This window comes from Nerophis lumbriciformis, linkage group LG06 (assembly GCF_033978685.3).
Source record: "Nerophis lumbriciformis linkage group LG06, RoL_Nlum_v2.1, whole genome shotgun sequence".
NCBI classification, from domain to species: Eukaryota; Metazoa; Chordata; class Actinopteri; order Syngnathiformes; family Syngnathidae; genus Nerophis; species Nerophis lumbriciformis.
In genome coordinates, this window is record NC_084553.2 from 51,668,526 (window position 1) to 51,691,697 (window position 23,172).

At 41.8% G+C, this 23,172-nt stretch overlaps 1 long non-coding RNA gene across 2 annotated transcripts in view; it reads left to right on the plus strand.

Moving 5' to 3' along the window:
- The window catches only part of LOC133608362 (uncharacterized), a 237,271-nt gene that overhangs the window by 80,837 nt on the left and 133,262 nt on the right, over window positions 1-23,172 (plus strand). Inside the window, exon 4 of one of the 2 annotated variants that reach the window (XR_009815582.2) lies at window positions 14,418-14,555. The exons of the other annotated variant lie outside the window; for it this stretch is intronic. This is a non-coding gene — a long non-coding RNA (uncharacterized lncRNA). Of the gene's footprint in view, window positions 1-14,417; window positions 14,556-23,172 lie in introns of those variants that run through there. 2 annotated transcript variants of the gene reach the window in all.

Here is a 23,172-nt window from a genome sequence, read left to right on the forward strand (position 1 = left end):
ATTAGTAATTGCATCTGACTCTTTTAGTAGGTCTTTTAGTAGAAAACTGTACACACAATTTGCAGTTATTTAATTTTTTTAAACTATAAGGCACACTTAAAATAATAACATTTTCTTAAAAATCGACAGTGCACCTTATAAACCGGTGCGTCTTGTGTATGTATTCATTTTGGTTGTGTTTACTGACAGCGAGCCAGTTTTTGTTGGTACATTGTGTTATGATCAGTGTGGCCAGGATATGACAGTCACACACAAGCGATACGTGTGGACTGCAGGTTGACGCCTGTTAAATAAATGACGCTAGCGAGTACCATAAGATAGCAAGAACAAAACTTTGATGTTTCATTGGGAATATAGAACATTACACGTGGCGCTCAAAAGCGTCTTTGGTAAGCTATGAAGCAGCACCGATTGATGGATTGTTGGAGCATTTTAGCTACTGAAGTCAGACGTACTTTACTTCTACATATTATGATGTGTTTATAAGGACCCCAAAATGGCACCTATTAGGATACATATTACCTGCGTTTTATTTCACAATATTATGCAAACCCAACTTTTCTTACCTATTGGTACCTGCAGATGTATATTTGGGATCTGCATAAGTGACGAAAATGTGCACGCGTCCGCCACTTTAGCCTGCGCCGTAGTCAATAAGCTCCTTCTTTTTTTTCCTATCCTCTTGTTATGGGGCAGTCATCCTTTGCTGTCGCCATTTCTAACATAGAGTAGCGTACAGTTTTAACTTATAGCCGTCAGTAGACTCACTATGGAAGAGCTATAAACTACCAGGTGCAACAATGATGACGCGGAGAAGACGCTGTCAAAGTGGGTCCGCACACAAAACAAGACGATCAGAAACGACTTGAAGATTGTCTGTAAAACATAATCAACGCAACATTCTGACCAATGAACCACCATTACATGTTATGTCGAACACAACCAAGTGCTTTGGGTGTAGAAAAAAAAATCATATAATGAGCCTTTAATGCGATTTATAATCCGGTGCACCTTTTGTATGAAAATAGACCTTAATAGACTCGCTCATCGGCAGAACACCTTATAATCCGGTGCGCCCTATAGTCCGGAAAAAAGGCACCGTATTTTTCGGAGTATAAGTCGCTCCGGAGTATAAGTCGCACCGGCCGAAAATGCACAATAAGAAGGAAAAAAACATATATAAGTCGCATTTCTGGGGGAAATTTTTTGCCAGTCCCTTACAAATTTCTCGCTTACTCCAAACTTTCTTTCTGCTGCCCGATTTCCGTTTTGTGCTGCATATTTCACTACTTCCAGCTTGTAACCTGCAGTATATGATTTCCTCTTCGGTGCCTATTTTGTTCAGCCCTTCTCAGTTTTTATAAGTTACCGCCAATGTTGAAATGATCCATTTTCATAGGTACGGAAGTAGTAGCAGGTCGCATCTTTTTTTTCACAATGCACTTCTGCCATGACCCGCCCCCGCCAAATTTGTATTGGTTGACGTGTGTGTTTGCGACGATTGCTGATATACGCCTAGTCCAGGGGTCGGCAACCCAAAATGTTGAAAGAGCCATATTGGACCAAAAATACAAAAACAAATCTGTCTGGAGCCGCAAAAAATTAAAAGCCATATTACATAGAGATAGTGTGTCATGAGATATAAATTGAATTAAGGACTTAAAAGAAACTAAATTACCTCAAATATACCTACAAACGAGGCATAATGATGCAATATGTACATATAGCTAGCCTAAATAGCATGTTAGCATCGATTAGCTTGGAGTCATGCAGTGACCAAATATATCTGATTAGCACTCCACACAAGTCAATAACATCAACAAAACTCACCTTTGTGCATTCATGCACAACCTTAAAAGTTTGGTGGACAAAATGAGACAGAAAAAGAAGTGGCATAAAACACGTGTTAGAAAGTCGGAGAAAGTTATACATGTAAACAAACTACGGTGAGTTCAAGGACCGCCATAATTAGTAGGACAAAACGGCGCTCGCCAAATACTCAAAATCAGTGGCGCATGTTTAATATAAACAGTGTGCTTTATAACAATTAGGGAGGTTTGTGTCATGTTTGTCCTCCTACAGAAACCATATTAAAACAAAAAATATATTTTTTCCCCTCATCTTTTTCCATTTTTCATACATTTTTGAAAAAGCTCCAGAGAGCCACTAGGGCGGCGCTAAAGAGCCGCATGCAGCTCTAGAGCCGCGGGTTGCCGACCCCTGGCCTAGTCTCTTACGTGAATGAGATAAATAATATTATTTTATATTTTACGGTAATGCGTTAATAATTTCACACATAAGTCGCTCCAGAGTGTAAATCGCACCCCCGGCGAATCTATGAAAAAAACTGCGATTTATAATCCGAAAAATGCGGTAGTTACAATTTTTTTTAATATATTTTGGTAATGCATTTGAGAATTTAGCAGGATTCTGTACAAAAAGTGGAAAACTAACAATACAAAACTCAAACTGCTACCTGTAATACAACCACCACCACTGCTGGAAAGTCCAAAAGTGCATATTTTTTTCTACCGTTTCCTATTAAATTATCGTTATCTTTGATGTCCGATTACATGCGCGGACTTGTCCAAACTCCCCGCCGTCTTTTCCACTTGTGTTTTTTTTGTTTGTTTGTTCTCCGCTGGCGTCTGCAGCTCCATGCATCACTCCTGTCTGCACCCCGGTCTTCCCTGCCGAGCATTCATCAGGAATGGAAGCGGACAAGCCAGTTGGCTCCACTTAAACACTCGCACATATCAGCCTTATGCTGCATCTGTCATTTTCTCTTTGCTTGAAACATGGCCGCTGTCAGTACGCCGGCTGAATATATCACTCAGGCGCTTTTTTTTTTTTTTTTTTTTTTTTTTTTTTTTGCTATGCCGTCATTGCTGTGCAGGTCCGTAAAGGTTTAAGCGGTTATTCCAGTCATTATTGGCTGTTAAATCTGGTGATGGTCGTAAAGGCCCAGCCTGTACGCCCCCCCTCAACACATGCCTCAGAGGTCAGCCGATGGTCTGGTTTATAGGCTCGCAGCACCGTGCATCACTATTCCCCATTCCCCCACTCCAGCCACTTTCCATCCCACAGGCACGACGGATGGCTGGGCAGGCCATCCATTTGTCCCAGGTCTGCTGGGTTAACCCGAGCCAGGGGGAAAGACCACATTACTCCTTCTGGGCTGGAGGCGCAGGGGGGGGGGGGCACGAGGGGGTGGCCCCGCGCTGATTTGTGACACCAGACGATATGAATTGACTTAGACTTGCACGGCGAAGACGGCCATTACGGCGGCGGCGGCGGCGAGAGCAATTCAGCAAATTTATAGCGCATTTCGAAGAAATCGTCATTTTTTACAGTCCCATAAGCGCGAGGGTGAGTTACTCGCGCAGCATTCCGTCTTGTCGGAGCAAAATTCCCCGAGATGGAGTTTGGAAAAGTGAATGACATCAATTTTATTTGACTTACTTAAAAAGGGGGGAGGTATAGCTATTGTTATACGAGACCACCATCAGTTACGACTCAAGGAGAGCGGAGGACGACTTCTATCGTTATCACCGCTTTGCAGGGCGCTCGTTCATCACGTTGACACATTATTAATAACGCTTAAAAAAAAAAAAAAAGTTTTTCAAGTCGCGTAACGGCGGGTCGGGACTCAAAGCAGTCGCTTTATTTTTTTTTATTCACGGCCGTGTGAATTTCTGTTCTTTTAAAGGAAAGCTACACTTAACGACGTTCCCACCAGAAAGGGACACCGTTTCTTCTGCGCCCGCTAATAATTCATTGACCTGCCAATTATTATCTCTCACAATGGGAAGAAGAAAGACGCTTGGATGCCGCCCCCATCCGCGTCCCACCATTTTTTTTTATTTTTTTTTGAAGTATCTTTCACTGCTGCTTTTACTGTGAAGCGCGGCGCCCTTTATTGCCGGGCCTCTGGAGAGCTCACCCTGCTCAATGAAGTCATCGACTGCACGGAGACAAACCAGAGAAAGAATCAGATCCATCAGCCGCAAAACGGCTGGACCTTGGGCAAGATGTGCCCGCTGCTTGTGGAGACCACGCGGGCTAGTTAAAGAGTTGAAAGCATGGGGATTTTTCCCCAAAAGGGTTTTTTTCTTTGCCTCTGTCTGTTCCACGCCGAGTATGGGTTCTGATTAAAGTTCCCTCTTGGAGGGAGTGTTTCCTCATTTCTGTTGTTCTACAAAGTCTCACTTCTGTTTAATGGTTCTTCCAAAGAAGGGAGGTTTTCCTAATTCAAATGTGTTTTTCCTTAAGAGGAAGTTTTACCTTACCTCGGTTGCCCCAAAGTCTGGGTTCTGTTTAAGACTTTTGTTTAAAAGGGAGTAATTCCTTACCACTGTTAGTTCACAGTTAGTCTGGGTTCTGTTCAAGATTTTTCTGTCAAGGACGTTTTTCCTTCTCTCTGTCTGCCCAGTTCTGTTCAAAGTTGATCCTTAAAGGGGAACATTATCACAATTTCAGAAGGGTTAAAATCATTAAAAAGCAGTTCCCAGTGGCTTATTTTTTTATTTTTATTTTTTTTCAAAATTTTACCCGTCACGCAATATCCCTTAAAAAAGCTTCAAAGTGCTTGATTTTAACCATCGTTATATACACCCGTCCATTTTCCTGTGACGTCACACAGTGATGCCAATACAAACAAACATGGCGGATAGAACAGCAAGGTATAGCGACATTAGCTCGGATTCAAACTCGGATTTCAGCGGCTTAAGCGATTCAACAGATTACGCATGTATTGAAACGGATGGTTGTAGTGTGGAGGCAGGTAGCGAAAACGAAATTGAAGAAGAAACTGAAGCTATTGAGCCATTTCGGTTTGAACCGTATGCAAGCGAAACCGACGAAAACGACACGACAGCCAGCGACACGGGAGAAAGCGAGGACAAATTCGGCGATCGCCTTCTAACCAACGATTGGTATGTGTTTGTTTGGCATTAAAGGAAACTAACAACTATGAACTAGGTTTACAGCATATGAAATACATTTGGCAACAACATGCACTTTGAGAGTGCAGACAGCCCATTTCAGGCGCGCTAAGAACATATATTTTTCCATGAATTCAGCACTCAGGTTAACCATACCTAAATAGACACAAAATACTGCATTACACAAGACTACCCGAATGTACTCGAATGATTGAAAAAAATAAATGTTTTTAAGCTAAATTATTGGTAAACACAGTTTATGTATAATCATTTTCGTAAAGCCGCGAGTAATGAATAAAGTTTTCATCAATTAATATATTCTGTAGACATACCCTCATCCGCTCTCTTTTCCTGAAAGCTGATCTGTCCAGTTTTGGAGTTGATGTCAGCATCTGCTTTGAGTGTCGCAGGATATCCACACATTCTTGCCATCTCTGTCGTAGCATAGCTTCCGTCGGTAAAGTGTGCGGAACAAACGACTGACCATTTCGTCGGCTTTCCCCACAGCCTCGTATTTTGAACAAATTTCGTCCAATTTCTTGCCACTTTCGCATCTTTGGGCCACTGGTGCAACTTGAATCCGTCCCTGTTCGTGTTGTTACACCCTACGACAACACACCGACGAAAGTGAGAAAATGGCGGATTGCTTCCCGATGTGACGTCACAACGTGACGTCATCGCTCCGAGAGCGAATAATAGAAAGGCGTTTAATTCGCCAAAATTCACCCATTTAGAGTTCGGAAATCGGTTAAAAAAATATATGGTCTTTTTTCTGCAACATCAAGGTATATATTGACGCTTACATAGGTCTGGTGATAATGTTCCCTTTTAAAAGGAAGTTGTTCCTTACTTCTGTTGTGCCACACTTAGTATGGGTTCTGTTGAAGGTTTCTTTGCTTTAAATTGAGTTTTTCCTTACCTGTGTCACCCCACTGTGAGTGCGGGTTTTGTTCAGTTCCTTGCTATATTTCTACACCAAGCCTGAGTTCTGTTCAACATTTTTCTGTGAAGAAAATGTTCCTTGTCTGAGTATGGGTTCTGTTCAAAATGTTTTCTTGTAAGGAAAGCTTACCTTACTTCTGTCGTTTTGTACTTAGTATGAGATATGTTGAAGGTTTTTGATTAAAAGAGAGGTTTTCATTGTCTCTGTCGCCCTACGCAGAGAATAGATTATGTTCCAAATGTTTTCTTTAAAATATGTTTTTTCTTGCCTCTGTGGCCCCACACGGAGTCTGAGCTCCGTTCAAGATTTTTCTTTGAAATTAGGTTTTTCCTTGTCTCTGTCATCCCACACTTAGTCTGGCTTCTGTTCAAGATTTTTCTGTCAAGGACGTTTTTTCTTCTCTCTGTCGCCCCACACAGTGTGTGAGTTATGTTCAAAGTTTTTCCTTAAAAGGAAGTTGTTCCTTACTCCTGTCGCTTTACACTTAGTATGGGTTCTGTTGAAGGTTTCGTTGGTTTAAATTGAGTTTTTCCTTACCTCTGTCACCCCAGAGTGTGGGTTTTGTTCAGTTCCTTACTATATTTCCACACCAAGCCTGAGTTCTGTTCAATATTTTTCTGTGAAGAAAATGTTCCTTGTCTGAGTATGGGTTCTGTTCAAAATGTTTTCTTGTAAGGAAATGTTCCCTTACTTCTGTCGCTTCATACTTTGTATGAGATCTGTTGAAGGTTTTTGATTAAAAGAGAAGTTTTCATTGTCTCTACACAGAGTATGGATAATGTTCCAAATGTCTCCTTTAAAATATGTTTTTTCCTGCCTCTGTGGCCCCACAAGGAGTCTGAGCTCTGTTCAAGATGTTCCTTTGTAATTAAGTGTTTCCTTGTCTCTGTCATCCCACACTGAGTCTGGGTTCTGGTCAAGGTTTTTGCTTTAAAGGGATTTTTTTTTTTTTTAACCTTACCTCTTTCGCCGCACACTGACTGTGGATTCTGTTTTGTTTTCCGCGTATAGAAGTTTCTTCTTTGTATCTTTGGCCCCATACTTAATCTGGGTTTTGTTTAAGTTTTTGCTTAAAAGAGAGTTTTCCTCTTTGTCGTCCTACACTGAGTCTTGGGTCTGTTCAAGATTTTTGCTTAATTGGTAGTTTTTCCCACACTGGGTCTGGGTGAATTTACCTCTGTTGCCTCACACAGTCTCACTTCTTTCTAAAGTTTTGTTGTAAACGTAAGACTACACTGAGTCTTGGTTCTAATGGAGGCTTCTTCCTTAAGAGTGAGCTTTTTCTTGTTTTAGTTTGTTTTACATTAAGAGTTTTTCCTTTCCTCTGTTGTCCAAAACCTGGGTCTGCATTCTGTTCAAGGTTTTCCGCTTAAAAGGAAGTGTTTCCTTACCCCTGTCGGGTTCTGTTCAAGGTTTCTTTTATGGTACAGGATTTTTGTTCGCTTTGATTTCTGTTCCTTGCCTCCGTCGGCCCACATGCAGCATTCGTTTTTTACAAGGTTTCTTTTATCTTATTATATTTTATTAGAGCGTATCAAAACACGTATTGGTATGTCAGACTTAGCTTTGTCGTGGTTTAACTCTTATCTTACTGACAGGATGCAATGCGTCTCCCACAATAATGTGACCTCGGACTATGTTAAGGTAACGTGCGGAGTTCCTCAGGGTTCGGTTCTTGGCCCTGCACTCTTTAGTATTTACATGCTGCCGCTAGGCGACATCATACGCAAATACGGTGTTAGCTTTCATTGCTATGCTGATGACACCCAACTCTACATGCCCCTAAAGCTGACCAACACGCCGGATTGTAGTCAGCTGGAGGCGTGTCTTAATGAAATTAAACAATGGATGTCCGCTAACTTCTTGCAACTCAACGCCAAGAAAACGGAAATGCTGATTATCGGTCCTGCTAAACACCGACATTTATTTAATAATACCACCTTAACATTTGACAACCAAACAATTACACAAGGCGAATCAGTAAAGAATCTGGGTATTATCTTCGACCGAACTCTCTCGTTTGAATCACACATTAAGAGTGTTACTAAAACGACCTTCTTTCATCTCCGTAATATCGCTAAAATTCGTTCTATTTTATCCACTAGCGACGCTGAGATCATTATTCATGCGTTCGTTACGTCTCGTCTCGACTACTGTAACGTATTATTTTCGGGTCTCCCTATGTCTAGCATTAAAAAATTACAGTTGGTACAAAATGCGGCTGCTAGACTTTTGACAAGAACAAGAAAGTTTGATCATATTACGCCTATACTGGCTCACCTGCACTGGCTTCCTGTGCACTTAAGAAGTGACTTTAAGGTTTTACTACTTACGTATAAGATACTACACGGTCTAGCTCCGTCCTATCTTGTCGATTGCATTGTACCATATGTCCCGGCAAGAAATCTGCGTTCAAAGAACTCCGGCTTATTAGTGATTCCCAGAGCCCAAAAAAAGTCTGCGGGCTATAGAGCGTTTTCTATTGGGGCTCCAGTACTATGGAATGCCCTCCCGGTAACAATTAGAGATGCTACCTCAGTAGAAGCATTTAAGTCCCATCTTAAAACTCATTTGTATACTCTAGCCTTTAAATAGCCCCCCTGTTAGACCAGTTGATCTGCCGTTTCTTTTATTTTCTCCTCTGCTCCCCTTTCCCTTGAGGGTTGGGGGGGCACAGGTCCGGTGGCCATGGATGAGGTGCTGGCTGTCCAGAGTCGGGACCCGGGGTGGACCGCTCGCCTGTGCATCGGCTGGGAACATCTCTACGCTGCTGACCCGTCTCCGCTCGGGATGGTGTCCTGCTGGCCCCACTATGGACTGGACTCTTACTATTATGTTGGATCCACTATGGACTGGACTCTCACAATATTATGTCAGACCCACTCGACATCCATTGCTTTCGGTCTCCCCTAGAGGGGGGGGGGGTTACCCACATATGCGGTCCTCTCCAAGGTTTCTCATAGTCATTCACATCGACGTCCCACTGGGGTGAGTTTTTCCTTGCCCGTATGTGGGCTTTGTACCGAGGATGTCATTGTGGCTTGTGCAGCCCTTTGAGACACTTGTGATTTAGGGCTATATAAATAAAGATTGATTGATTGATTGATCTTTGCTTACGTCATCCCGCAGTCAACGTCAACCAGTTGAGAGTTTTGTGCCCAAGCTCCTCAAGAGTTTTTCTGAGATTTGGCTTTCCTAAAAACTTTCTTGGCCCTCCTGATCAAACATAGGTAGATGCGCAGTGAAGCCTATTTTATTACTATAATTTTTTTACAAATCAGTTCTATGTAGATATGGGTGTACATGTGGCAAGCTATCATGACACATGCCTGAATATATGTCCTTAACATCTACCAATACTCGCTTAATGTGTTTATCATTTCACTTCGAATGCACCGCTAAGCAAACTCTAAGCCTGACATTGAGATCTCCAAGGATGGTTTGTAAAGACAAGCGAGAGTTGTCGTTTGAAGACCGATTTATGAGCAGCAGCAACGGTTGAAAAGCTAGCGAGGCCCTTGTCACAGATGAGGAGCCATTAGCTCGCCTGCTTTGTTATGCTAACCATTCAGACACTCTCCGCAGAAAGTGACCTCCTTTTTACCCTTTTTTTTTTCCCAAGCAAATAGACTTTATTTTTATCATTTTATTGCCGTCTTTCTTGCGCGTGAAAGGCAGCCATTCGGCCCACGTTTGATGGCGGGAGCGTGTTGGTGGGAGGGGCGGGGGGATGTTTTTGCACGTCTGAATTCCTGAGCTTTGTGAAAAGGATGGCTTTCTTTTTGGGGCGGAATTTAATGAGATGATCAATGACCCTCAAGATTCGCATTCAGAGCCAGGAGAAGGGATGAATGAGCGACCGAAGGACTCGGTGGCTTTACTGCGATTGTGTTTGGGCTTCCCTCTTGGAGAATGTTTCTGAAATCTTTCTTTTTGATTGGCGACAGATTCTTTTCACGCTGCTCAGGCAGACACAAACAGGTCTAAGCTTCTGTAATGGATGAGTGTCTGATTAGTCAAGGCCTCCTTTTTTCCGTGTATTGCGAGTATTCTGAGGTCAAAAACTTGACCGGCGTACCCCCGCGAGTACAACGCTGTCGGACAATTTGTTCTGACTGATTTCATCTAATTGTGCTCACCTTCGTCTCTCCTTCGCTTTGAACTGAAGGTAGTAACGGCGAGGGGATCGGTAGGCTGGAAACGGTACTGACAGAGAGCACCGCTATCTCGCTTTGAATTAGCGAGTACACGCCGTTTGTGATCACACAACTCTTATATTTGCACCTAGTTGCTGTTGCATAGCAATTAGTCTGCCCTGTGGCTTAACTTTCCCGTGCATACACCCATCTCTTCACAGAGGACAGCTTTGTTTATACTAGCTTTGCTAGTATCGCTATTATTTTTGTCGTACTGCTACAGGGGTCATATTATGATTTTTTTTGTACATTTAAAACACTTCCTTGTAGTTCTACATAACATGTAATTGTGATTCTTTGGTCAAATTTTTGCATAGATTATATTTTACAGACCATCTTCAAGCCACTTTCTGATCGTCTCTTCAGGATGCGGTGTTTTGTAGGCTGTCTTAGGTCCCTTCTACACTAAGCCGGCTAAGGTTATCCAGGGTAAATCCAACCTAACCTTATCCGTGTCCACACACACACAATGGTCGTTTAAGACCCCCTCCCCCCCTCTGTCCGCCGGCGCAACGCGACGTAGTACGCATGCGCGGAAAATGCGCACGTCATAGTCACCTCCAGTGTTGCTTTGTATGCAAGTTCTTAAATTGAACTTATTTGCACAAAATCCAGTGTTGTGGTATTTCAATTAACTGGAATCCAGTGCGCTGTGGGGCCCTATTGTAGTGAATCACACCGAAACCATCATAAATTAATCATATCTTTAATGGATGTGTGAAAGTAAACAATGTGATGAATAACAATTAACAACAATCAATCTAGGGATGTAGATATCTGGTCAGGACACTCCTCACTCTTTTGCCTTCACCTTCATTGTCCATTCATTTTTGGTGACTTTATATACTCTGGACCTGGACGTTGAGTCCACGACATACATGGCGGACAATAACTGATACAGTTTGGTTTGCCAGTTCAAATGCATTCGATGTTTTCCGTAGTCTTCCCTCGACTGCCAGGTAATACAAAGCACACGCTACCTTTTTTTTACCACATCCACGGGAGCCCGCATTCTCGTTGTCTCTCCTTCGACAAATGGACAAAGTTTTTCGGTAAGTAGAATCACAGCTGACCTGGACATTGGAAAGTTCTCTTGCCGTCTGAGAAGTGTTGTATCCCAAATAGCTGCAATCGCTTTCTCTTAAGGTATTCATGTGGGATTTCTACAAGCGTCTGTACATGTAGAGGAAGGAGAAACACTTTCTGACGTCACTTCCTGTGTGGGGCGCGGTCTTTCTGGCGTCATTTCCTCTCCGAACTCACTTTGTAAACGATCGATGAGTCCATACAAAGCTAAGAGCCGGAGATTAGACTTAGACATAGACTTAGACAAACTTTAATGATCCACAAGGGAAATTGTTCCACACAGTAGCTCAGTTACAATGATAGAAAGTGTAAGGGTGGAAAGGACAATGCAGGTATAAATAGACTAAATATAGCGATATATAATATAACATATATACGTTATATATTGCGCCATGTATTCAAGAAATACATGGCACACTTACCTGTGTAAAAAAATATCCAATGAGTGGAACCTTCTTTCTTTCTTTAGTTTATTTCGAACATGAACACACTTACATCATAATACATCACACAATTTCATATCATTTCATTTTACATCATGCCCGAAAAGGAGTAGGAAGAAGCAAAGCTTATTTAATCCTACCCCTTTCCCACTTCAAGCGTTTACAAATATATAGAATCATTTACTGACCTTTTTATATAATAAAATAACATCTATGAATTAGTATACAACAGTTTTGTAATATGTAATTAATTAATTAATTCAGTCATTATTAACATACTGAGATGAAGAATATCTTATTTTCAATAAGGTTGAAAGTATTTCTCATAATTCTTCTTTTTTGTACTCTGTAAGCACTATTATTTTGAACATCCTCTTAAACTGGATCATATCAGTACAATTTTTAACTTCTTTACTTAATCCATTCCATAATTTAATTCCACATACTGATATGCTAAAAGTTTTAAGTGTTGTACGTGCATATAAATGTTTTAAATTATTTTTTCCTCTAAGGTTATATTTCTCCTCTTTAGTTGAGAAGAATTGTTGTACATTCTTTGGTAGCAGGTTATAGTTTGCTTTGTACATCATTTTAGCTGTTTGCAATTTTACCAAATCACCAAACTTTAATATTTCTGACTTAATAAATAAAGGGTTTGTGTGTTCTCTATATCCAACATTATGTATTATTCTAACTGATCTTTTTTGTAACACGGTTAGCGAATGTAGCGCACATTTGTAGTTATTTCCCCATATTTCTGCACAATAACTCAGATATGGTAACACTAGCGAGCAGTAGAGAATATGTAGTGATTTTTGGCCCAGGACATATTTTGCTTTATTCATTATTGAAATGTTTTTTGCCACCTTATGTTGTATGTTTTGTATATGAGATTTCCAGTTCATTTGATCATCTATTAATACTCCTAAAAATCTAGTTTCTTTTACCCTTTCTATGTCTACTTCGTCTATTTGTATTTGTGTATGATGCTCTTTTCTACTATTACCAAATAGCATTATTTTAGTTTTACTGAGATTCAAAGATAGTCTGTTTTTGTCAAACCATCTTTTTAATTTGTTCATTTCTTCTGTTATTATTTGTATTATCTTCTGTGTGCTCTCTCCTGAACAGAAAGCAGTTGTGTCGTCTGCAAATAAAACCAACTTTAAGTCCTTCGTAACCTTACAAATGTCGTTTATATAAAGATTGAACAATCTTGGTCCCAGTATTGACCCCTGGGGTACACCACAGGATATATCTAGCCGTGTTGACATATTTTCACCCATCTTTACATATTGCTTCCTGTTGGTTAAATAACTTCTTACCCAATTCAATACCAAACCTCTGATGCCATATCGTTCTAATTTTCGTATTAAAATATCATGAAACGATGGTTTAGGGCGGCTGACATGATGCTTGGACTAAATAATTATTTGTTAAGGAGTTATCTGGCTTAATGTAGACAGGGCCTTAAACACTTCCTTGTAGTTCTACATAACATGTAATGGTGGTTATTTGGTCAAATTTTTGCACAGATTATATTTTACAGACCATCTTCAAGCCGATTTCTGATCGTCTCTTCAGGATGTCTTATTTACGTGCCTCCACTTTAACTGCCCTCTTCTCCACGTCATCTTTGTAGTAGTTTTTTTAGCGCTTCCAAAATGGAATTTACTGACATATATAAGTTACAAATATTGCTTGGTTTTAAATTAAATCACGTCCGGCTCATTAAATATGCGTGGTGGTCAAGCCAGCGTCTGTTCTCAATGGATAATAGGCATTTGGGTAATAGCCTTTCTCGAAGAAAAATGCCCAATATTTGCGTTGTTTTTTCGACTGTAGGAGCCGTGCAAATCGCAAAAAGGATAAAAGTTTCTTCAGAGTTCCTCGAAAGATAATCAAGAAGGGCGGAATACTGCAAGATTTTACAAAACGACGACGAGAAAAATGCACAAATTTGCAGTAATCACTTTGTTAAAGATATACAGTTAACGTTGAGTATTTCCCATTTAAGAATTATCTAGATATTATTTGTATTTCTTAAAACACATTTTTTGCTGAGTGTTTCGTAAAGCACCAACTCGGTGAGTCTAAATAAAAGACAACAAATGTGAGCAAAACCTTAAAGAATTAAGCTTTTACCAAAAGCAGCAATCATAAATGAAGCTTTCAGTACATACACAATGTTGACGTCGAGAGTTGTATTTTGATAAAGACAGGGAAAAACATGCGTACTCATGAATAGCGTGTGCAGCAACAACAACAAACATGGCTGTAGACACAAAGTTGTATAGCAGAATGCACCCTTACCCGAGCAAAAACGATGCATATTTATCCAGGAGAGTCTTGATACCAATTTCCTTGACCCAGCCACACTCAAAGAAGTTGTAGACCTCCATGCTTTTCCAAATTGTCATCTGTTTTGTGGTGTAGGATGACGTTTGGAGCACAAGGCAGCTCGACACGTCTGGGAACGCGACCAACGGATAATCCTTGATATCACTCGACAAATCTTTTTTTGATAAAGTATTGGGATCTATTCCATTGCATTGGTGTTTTGCTCGTATCTGGTTTTTGCAGGAAGCTCTTGGCCTTTTGTGTACTCAGATAGTTCACGGGCTGCTTGTTGTACAACAGCCATATGCAAGCGTTTGACCACAAACTTAGTCGCTGCTCTGTGACATTCGTCTAGCAACAGACGTGAACGCCTCACAGTCAGTCAGAATATATATCTCGTCATGCTCATCTGAATGAGGAGGCATTAATTTCCATCTATCCATTTTCTACCGCTTGTGTCTCTCAGGGTCGCGGGGGTGACTGGAGCCTATCCCAGCTGCATTCGGCGGAAGGCGGGGTGCACCCTGGACAAGTCGCCACCTCATCGCAGGCCATTCCTTTCAATTGAACAAATAACAGCGCTAATATGACAGGCGGTGAGTTAGTACCTGTTATATTCAGATGACGTGCTAGCCTTACTGCTGCTGGGATAAGATAGGAGCGGTTAAAAATACGACTTTCATTTATAATTATTGCATGCTGTGTGTTCAAATGTTTCAGCATATTGCTCGTATGTCTTCCTCTTGATGAACTAGCAGCCTTATAAATATTACAAATAGCGCTGTTGCAATTGTTTCTTGTAAAATGTAGTCAACTTCAGAGCAATTGTTCCGGGCACCACTATTTTGGGTTCTGATGTCAGTACGCAGTACATAATGACGTCATTCCAACCCGGAAGAAACATTAAGAGAACCCATCCATCCATCTATCCATTTTTCCCCGCTTATCCGAGGTCGTGTCGCGGGGGCAGCAGCCTAAGTAGATAAGCCCAGACTTCCCTCTCCCCAGCCACTTCGTCCAGCCCCTGCCGGGGGATCCCGAGGCGTTCCCAGGCCAGCCGGGAGACATAGTCTTCCCAACATGTCCTGGGTCTTCCCCGTGGCCTCCTACCGGTCGGACATACCTTAAACACCTCCCTAGGGAGGCATTCGGGTGGCATCCTGACCAGATGCCCTAACCACCTCATCTGGCTCCTCTCAATGGGGAGGAGCAGCGGCTTTACTTTGAGCTCCTACCGGATGACAGAGCTTCTCACCCTATCTCTAAGGGAGAGCCCCGCCACCCGGCGGAGGAAACTCATTTTGGCCGCTTGTACCCGTGATCTTGTCCTTTCGGTCATAACCCAAAGCTCATGACCATAGGTGAGGATGGGAACGTAGATCGACCGGTAAATTGAGAGCCTTGCCTTCCGGCTCAGCTCCTTCTTCACCACAACGGATCGATACAGCGTCCGCATTACTGAAGACGCCGCACCGATCCGCCTGTCGATCTCTCGATCCACTCTTCCCTCACTCGTGAACAAGACTCCGAGGTACTTGAACTCCTCCACATGGGGCAAGATATCTTCCCCAACCCGGAGATGGCACTCCGACCCTTTTTTGGGCGAGAACCATGGACTCGGACTTGGACAGTCGCTTCACACTCGGCTGCGAATTGATTCAGTGAGAGCTGAAGATCCTGGCCAGATGAAGCTATCAGGAATAAGCTTATTAAGAGAACCGTTTGGGGAAAAAAATGGCAAGTAATTTCAAGGAATTGATACACTTTTGATTCCCCTCTCTAGCCATCAGTGTGTGATTGTATGCGTGAATGTGATGTATAATGTAGAACGCTCTGGGTATCATTCTAGGTATAGTAATTCAGACCTATTGTGGACAAACAGCTCATGAGCATTAAAGCTAAAGACATACGTAACAATGTGTTCCAAGTAGGGCTTACTAAAAGCACTTTTAAACCGTCTGAATTTTAGCATCCAAGGCTGGATATTGGACAACACACCTAATACACACTTTTGGGACGTCTGACAGAAGAACTTGTAAGCTTAAAGTCAACACTCAGTGAGAATAAGCCACTTTTACTACTGTGCTGGGTCACAAGTCATGACCGTCCCCTCGTGAGCTTCCCATTTGCTCTCACAATGAGCAAATTGGGGAGGGGGGGTTGACATCATGCGGCAGTCAGTGTTTTTGAAGTACCAGTCCTGAAGGAACCACTTACAGCAATTAGGATATCCTTGAACAAGCGTTTGCGCAACATTGGCTGGTTTTTGGCATTTGCCTCCACGTTGCTGCCTGCTAACTAGCGGAGGTTTGATCTCCCGTAATTATCTACCCCACCGGCTCCTCACTCATGACAGCTCCCTCCCTGGAGAGGTCTGAATGCCGCGGCTACTCGCTGATTGCATCAAAGTGTCAGAAATTGCAGCATCAAAAATAATAACTGATATTCCGGTAAGGCGAGGCAGCTCTTTGAATAGTTCCTTTAAAACAAAACAAAAAGAGGCCTCTAATTTGTGTCTCGCTCGGTGCCTGCCAGGCGGCGTGTGTGTGACTGCTTAAAGCAAATAAAAGCAACGAGGAAGTGCATTCATTATTGAACTGCTATTTACATATGGCAGACTATTCTGTCTGAACTGGCTTGAAATAGATAAACGCTCGTTCTGCTGTTGCGCTTCTTGCAGGGGACTTGTTCAGCATCTGCACTCTTGGCTGGCGTCCTATGGCGACTTCATGTTTATGCAGCGCCTCATCATCCTAAATCTTTGTTATCCTAACTCAGTAGAGCTAATAGAAAGACAGGTGGTGTGCTAAGCTACGATGGCAATCTGTTCGAAGCGTAAAAAACGACACCAAAGAGACTGACGATTCCCCTCGCGGGATTAATAAAAGTCTATGAAGATATCTGTCAAGTTATATTGTATTTATCCATGGCACTACCAGCAGGTGGCATTAGTCTGTTTGACTGTTTCATACTTTGGACCACATGTGCTCAGTTTTCACACCAATCAGTTCCTCACATAGTGATATGGTGTACCAATAGGCTGGACCAGGACACACTGCTGTCCATGATTTGGTCCACAGGTCCACAAAATTGGAAGAACACAAAACAAATGCTTTGTCTCTGGTCACTTACTCTAGTTTAAACCGCGAGGGACACTAAGATGTCAGCTGTGACTAGGGATGTATATCGTTAAGATTTTATTGGTACAATACCCTAATCAATATTCATCATCGGCGAGTTTTTATCGGTACTCTTATCGGGATTATATGTAACTTGTGGAAATAAGGATGTGAAAAAATGCATTTTAATTAGCATTTATACTTGCACAAATCAAACCATAACCATAACACCTCCAACATGATGTACTGTAACATCTCAGAGCAGAAAAATCTCGTATCAACACCTGTTTTTTTAAGTCTTAAAGAATGTGTGCAGTGTAAGGCGAAAGGCAGTTATTTCATCTTCTTGTCAAGAAGACTCAGATCCATCATTGTGTTACTGTTCATTACAATTACATTCATGTGTATACTTGCCAACCTTGAGACCTTCGAATTCGGAAGATTGGGGTGGGGGTTGTTGAGGTGTGGGGGGGCGGCGTTGGGTTGGGGGGGCGGGGTTTGGTGGTAGCGGGGGGATTCTGGGTATTTGTTCTGTTGTGTTTATGTTGTGTTACGATGCGGATGTTCCCCCAAAATTTGTTTGTCATTCTTGTTTGGTGTGGGTTCACAGTGTGGCGCATATTTGTAACAGTGTTAAAGTTGTTTGTACGGCCACCCTCAGTGTGACCTGTATGGCTGTTGATCAAGTATGTCTTGCAGTCACTTTCGTGTGTATACAGAACATGTACATGGGCCGGCACGCTGTTTGTATGGTGAAAAAGCGGACGCGTCGACAGGTTGTAGAGGACGCTAAAGCAGTGGTTCTCAAACTTTTTTTGTCATCCCCCACTTTGGACAAGGGGGAGTTTTCAAGCCCCACCTGCCCCCATCGCCCCAACAGAACGCTAATGCCAAGCTTAACATTTTCAAATTTATTGAACATCAAGTAACATCAAGTTGTATACATTCAAACTCAATAACATAACATAACATCAAGTTCAATAATAAATAAAATAACTGTGCAGCTGTGGTATAACTTGCATCAAGTTCAATAATAAATAAAATTAAAGCTGCAAGCAGCGTTGTTCGGGCCCGCGGATTTGGCAGGTGCTAGTCCTAAGTGTCCCAATACTTTTGTCTACTTTTAGTCTGAAGTGTCCCAAGACTTTTGTCTAGTGTACCTACCTTGTCTGCATTGTGTGGGCACGTTGGTGCTTCCTGCTTTTGAGCAGCCATCTTAAAAAAACAGCACCGCAGGAGCATCAGTGCAGCGGGTCTTTGAAGGGTCATAAAATCAAAACCGGAGCAGGTATCACAACTCTTTCACCAACTTTTAATCAGAAGGGTTCAATCTCTCTCCTGTGTTATTTTGAAGCCGAAACAACAAACGCGCTCAGAGGAGATAATGTTTGAAGAAAGGGGACGGGTTTTTACAAAAATGTTGTGTTGAAGGGGGAATAGCAAACTTCCTGTATATTTTTGCTGGGGGTTGTCAATTTATGAAATGTAGGTCTACGTGAGACCTACGGAGAGGTTTTTGTTTCATGTCTCTCCGACCTTCCCAGTGGGAGTTACAGGCAGTTTTGTAATTTTTTTCTTCCGAGGAGCAGTTTTTTCTCCGTTTTATTCAAAAATTGCTGTAGAGCGCAATTTTTAAATTTGGGGTTAGGTTTTTTATTAGATCTCAGTTTTTGCCAGTCCTGATGTGTGCGTTCAGTTCGGTGAGTTTTGAAGCATGTTAAGGGGGTCAAATTACAGCTCAAAGAGGCAAAAGTGACTGTTTTTAGTACTTTTTTGTATTGAAGGGGGAATTGCCAACTTCCTGTTGATTTTAGCCCGAAGACATACAATTATGAGAACTAGGTCTAAGTCAGACCTACATAGAGGTTTTTGTTTCATGTCTCTCCGACCTTCCTAGTGGGAGTTACAGGCAGTCTGTTTTTTTTTTTTCCTAGGGGGCGCTAGAGCGCAATTTTGATTTTTGAGGTTTGGTTTTTTGATAAAAAGTTTTGCCGTAAATTACTGATGTGTGTGTGAAATTTGGTGAGTTTTGAAGCATGTTAAGGGGGTCAAAGTAGTGCGCAAAGCTGCGGAAGAATAATAATAATAATAATAATAAAACGAACGAATAACAATAGGTCCTTATGTCCCATTGCATAAGGACTCCCTGTGGGAGTCCTTATGCAATGGGCCATGGCGGGCCCTAATAACTAAGCATGACTGACACCAGGTCTATTGCAGCGGGGAGAATGAGCTGCTCAGCAATTGTGTGAGGTGTCATGTACTGTTTTGTCATGTCCGAGCCACCGTAGCATGTGTTCAGTGTGTGACGTCACGGGAGGGAGGGAGAGTTTGGACTCTCGAAGTTGTTAATAAACGGGAGCGATCCAAGGCATTGAGTTGAAACGTGTTGCCTGATTATTATTAAATTAAGACACCTAAATAAGCACATAGGTGAAACCGAGGACATAACATGTGTTTTTTTGCATTGTGCAATTCTGTATGCAACTCTATATGAAGCCATTTGAGCGTTACTGTTTACTGATGTAGCTTTTACCATGCGCTTCTCCTGTTGACGGTACTCTGTCAGTTTTCTTTGAAAGAAATCAAGTGGCTTATTGACGTGATTGGGGTGTGTGGTCTCGAGGTGTCTCTTTAATTTGTTGGGTCTCATGGTGTCTGCTGCTAGCGCTTTTAGACACAGAACACACAGGGGTCTCTCCTCTGCCTCCACCACCACTGCCGTGAATCCAAGAGCAAGATACCCTTCATCATATTTTCTTTTCGGTTGGCTTTATGGTTTATTAGGCCCGTCAGATTTTTGTTTTTCTGCAGGCGCTGGCTCTGGCTCTGGTTCGACGACCTTTGAGGTGCCAGTCACAAATGTATCCATTTTGTGTAATTGTGGTCCACACATTAGCCTGCTACCCATCCGCGCGGAAGTTTGATCCGCTTAGCCCCGCCCCCATTAGTTACTGTTGCTATGTCTGTCAAACTTTCGCTCCTATCGAAAAATTTAAAGCCTACAGGAAAAATAAGTAATTTACATTTATTTATATAGCGGATTCCACAGACAGAATCACAATGTGATTTACAGTGTGTATAGAAAATGAAAGCATAGTAAAAAAAAAAAATCTAAGAATATAATTTAAAAAAAAAAAATTAAAGTGAAATGTCCTCCCGTTCCTCGCGCCCCACCTGTCATGTCTCTATTCCCCACCAGTGGGGCGCGCCCCACACTTTGAGAAACGCTGCGCTAAAGGCAGTGCCATCACGGCACGCCCTTAATGTTGTTGTCCGGGTGGAATTCAGGAGAATAGTTGCCCCGGGAGATTTTCTGGAGGGGCACTGAAATTCGGGAGTCTCCCGGAAAAATCGGGAGGGTTGGCAAGTATGTTCATGTGCAGAGAACATACCTTTTGTCATGTCTGTGTAATCATGTTTTGTTTTAGTCATGTTTTGTTTTGTTTAGTTATTGGACTCTTTAGTTTCTGGCTTTTCACTCCCTTGTCTTGTTTCCATGGTTACCCATTAGTTTCACCTGTTCCACGTTTGGACTCGTTGTGCACTCTTGTTTGTCACCATAGCAACCCATTAGTTTTCACCTGCCCTCACGACTCACGCACCTGTCTTTAATCATGTCACTATTATTTAAGCTTCCAGTTGCCAGGCTGTCTGTCTGGCGACATCATACCCCTGTCACACTCTGTTTACCTCTGCGCACTTCATGCCATGCCAAGTAAGTTTTCTTTATTCATGCCATAGTTTGCAAGTTTTGTTTCATTGTTCATAGTTTCTGCCGTTTTGCAAGTTTTTTGTTTATAGTCAAGTTTTGTACTTCCGCCCTTGTGCGCGCCTTTTGTTTGCTTCTTTTTTTGTAGTTATAGTGTTAAAATAAATCATGTACTCGCCTTCACGCCACATCTGGTCCAAATCTTTTGCACCTCGGGAGAACAAACCACGCCACAGTCCAAGTCATGACACCTTTTACATGACATATCATATCACATATGTCATATAAATCAATACAATCAGTTAGCATGTTATGTGGGTGTGCATTTTGTAACAATAGGAATTGTTTTGTGTGTTAATGTTGCACACAGACATTTTTGAGTGACGGACCAGAAGTCATTTTGAGTTTCGCGCTACCGATATATGTGTGTGTAGTGTGTATGATGTAAATAAAAAGATTCGGTGAGCAAGTGTAATGCTCGATCGTCCAGTTTGTAGTAAAGAGACAGAACAAACTGAAACACATTCAAGCAAGATGTGTTTTAATTCCAAGCAAACGCGGCAAAAGTGATTGACGTCAGACAGCAATCAGAGACCACCTGTCACAGTGGATGATATCTTGCTTCAAAGCAACTCTATGGATTATTAAATAATCTAAAATGTTCACTTTTATGAAAGGATTAATATTGGCCTCTGGATTAATAGATCGCTGGGAGGACGGTTGATAAAATGCGTAAAGAAAGTTCACTTCAAACTGTCACAGTGTGCGTGACTTTGAGGAACTTTTGAGGAGGAAATATTGTTGTGGTACAAACTTTTGTTTCGTTGAGCGTCCTTACAGAAATATGTTTTTAACGTCTAGCAGTGGCAGCTGAACAGAATGTGATAGCTTGTCATAATTATGTCAGTCAGCTGGAACAAAAAAATACAGATACCTGTATTGTTAGTCCAGAATCTTCACGACCGACCTAATTTGGAACCGGTAACAAAAAGTACCAGTACTCGGTATACATCCCTCCGATGAAAACTTCAAAAAGGCCTTGTTTCAATTGTTCTTACTAAACACGTGTCCAGAAGGGCACAATCGGACTGCCCCACTGCAGACTTTTTGAACCACATAGAGGTTTTGAGCAATGTGTGCTTGGTGTCAGTTGAGGACAAGTGCTCCTGTGACCAGTGTTCGACTACCAGAGTGTAAAAACTCATTTTTTAATAGGTATTATGTAAATGTTGTTGTTTTTGTGGTGTGTTTATGTCAGTGCGCAACACGTAACTATACCTCATGATTCACACATGGCTTGTAAACTGACTGCAAACTGAGTATTTCAATATTTAGAGTGCTATTTGCCCACTTGTATGAACAGCAGAAGTACACACCTGCATTGTAGTCCATTGTGTACAGTCTTGCCAAATCACGCCTCAAATATTACGACTTCCTACATTGTTTTTATTAAGCATATTCTGCATGGTTATGGTCATATTTATGATGCTAGTTTATTTTAACACGCATACAACTTAACAAATTTCCAGTTGCTCATTACAGCATGTCCGAAAAAGAATAAGAGTTAGCCAAGCACATTGCACATTGCTGGGTATTGTGGCCAAACAGCTCAATTTTTGTTTCATCTGACCACAGAACTTTCCTCCAGAAGGGCTTATCTTTGTCCATGTGATGTCAGATGAAACACAAATTTAACTGTTTGGCCACAATAACCAGCAATATGTTTGGAGGAGAAAAGGTGAGGCCTTTAAAGGGGAACATTATCACAATTTCAGAATTGTTAAAACCATTAAAAATCAGTTCCCAGTGGCTTATTTATATTTTTCGAAGTGTTTTTCAAAATTTTACCCATCACGCAATATCCCTAAAAAAAGCTTCAAAGTGCCTGATTTTAACCACCCGTCCATTTTTCTGTGACGTCACATAGTGATGCCAACACAAACAAACATGGCGCATAGAACAGCAAGCTATAGCGACATTAGCTCGGATTCAGACTCGGATTTCAGCGGCTTAAGCAATTCAACAGATTACGCATGTATTGAAACGGATGGTTGTAGTGTGGAGGCAGGTAGCGAAAACGAAATTGAAGAAGAAACTGAAGCTATTGAGCCGTATCGGTTTGAACCGTATGCAAGCGAAACCGACGAAAACGACATGACAGCCAGCGACACGGGAGAAAGCGAGGACGAATTCGGCGATCGCCTTCTAACCAACGATTTGGCATTAAAGGAAACCAACAACTATGAACTAGGTTTACAGCATATGAAATACATTTGGCAACAACATGCACTTTGAGAGTGCAGACAGCCCAATTTTCATCAAATAATATATTCTGTAGACATACCCTCATCCGCGCTCTTTTCCTGAAAGCTGATCTGTCCAGTTTTGGA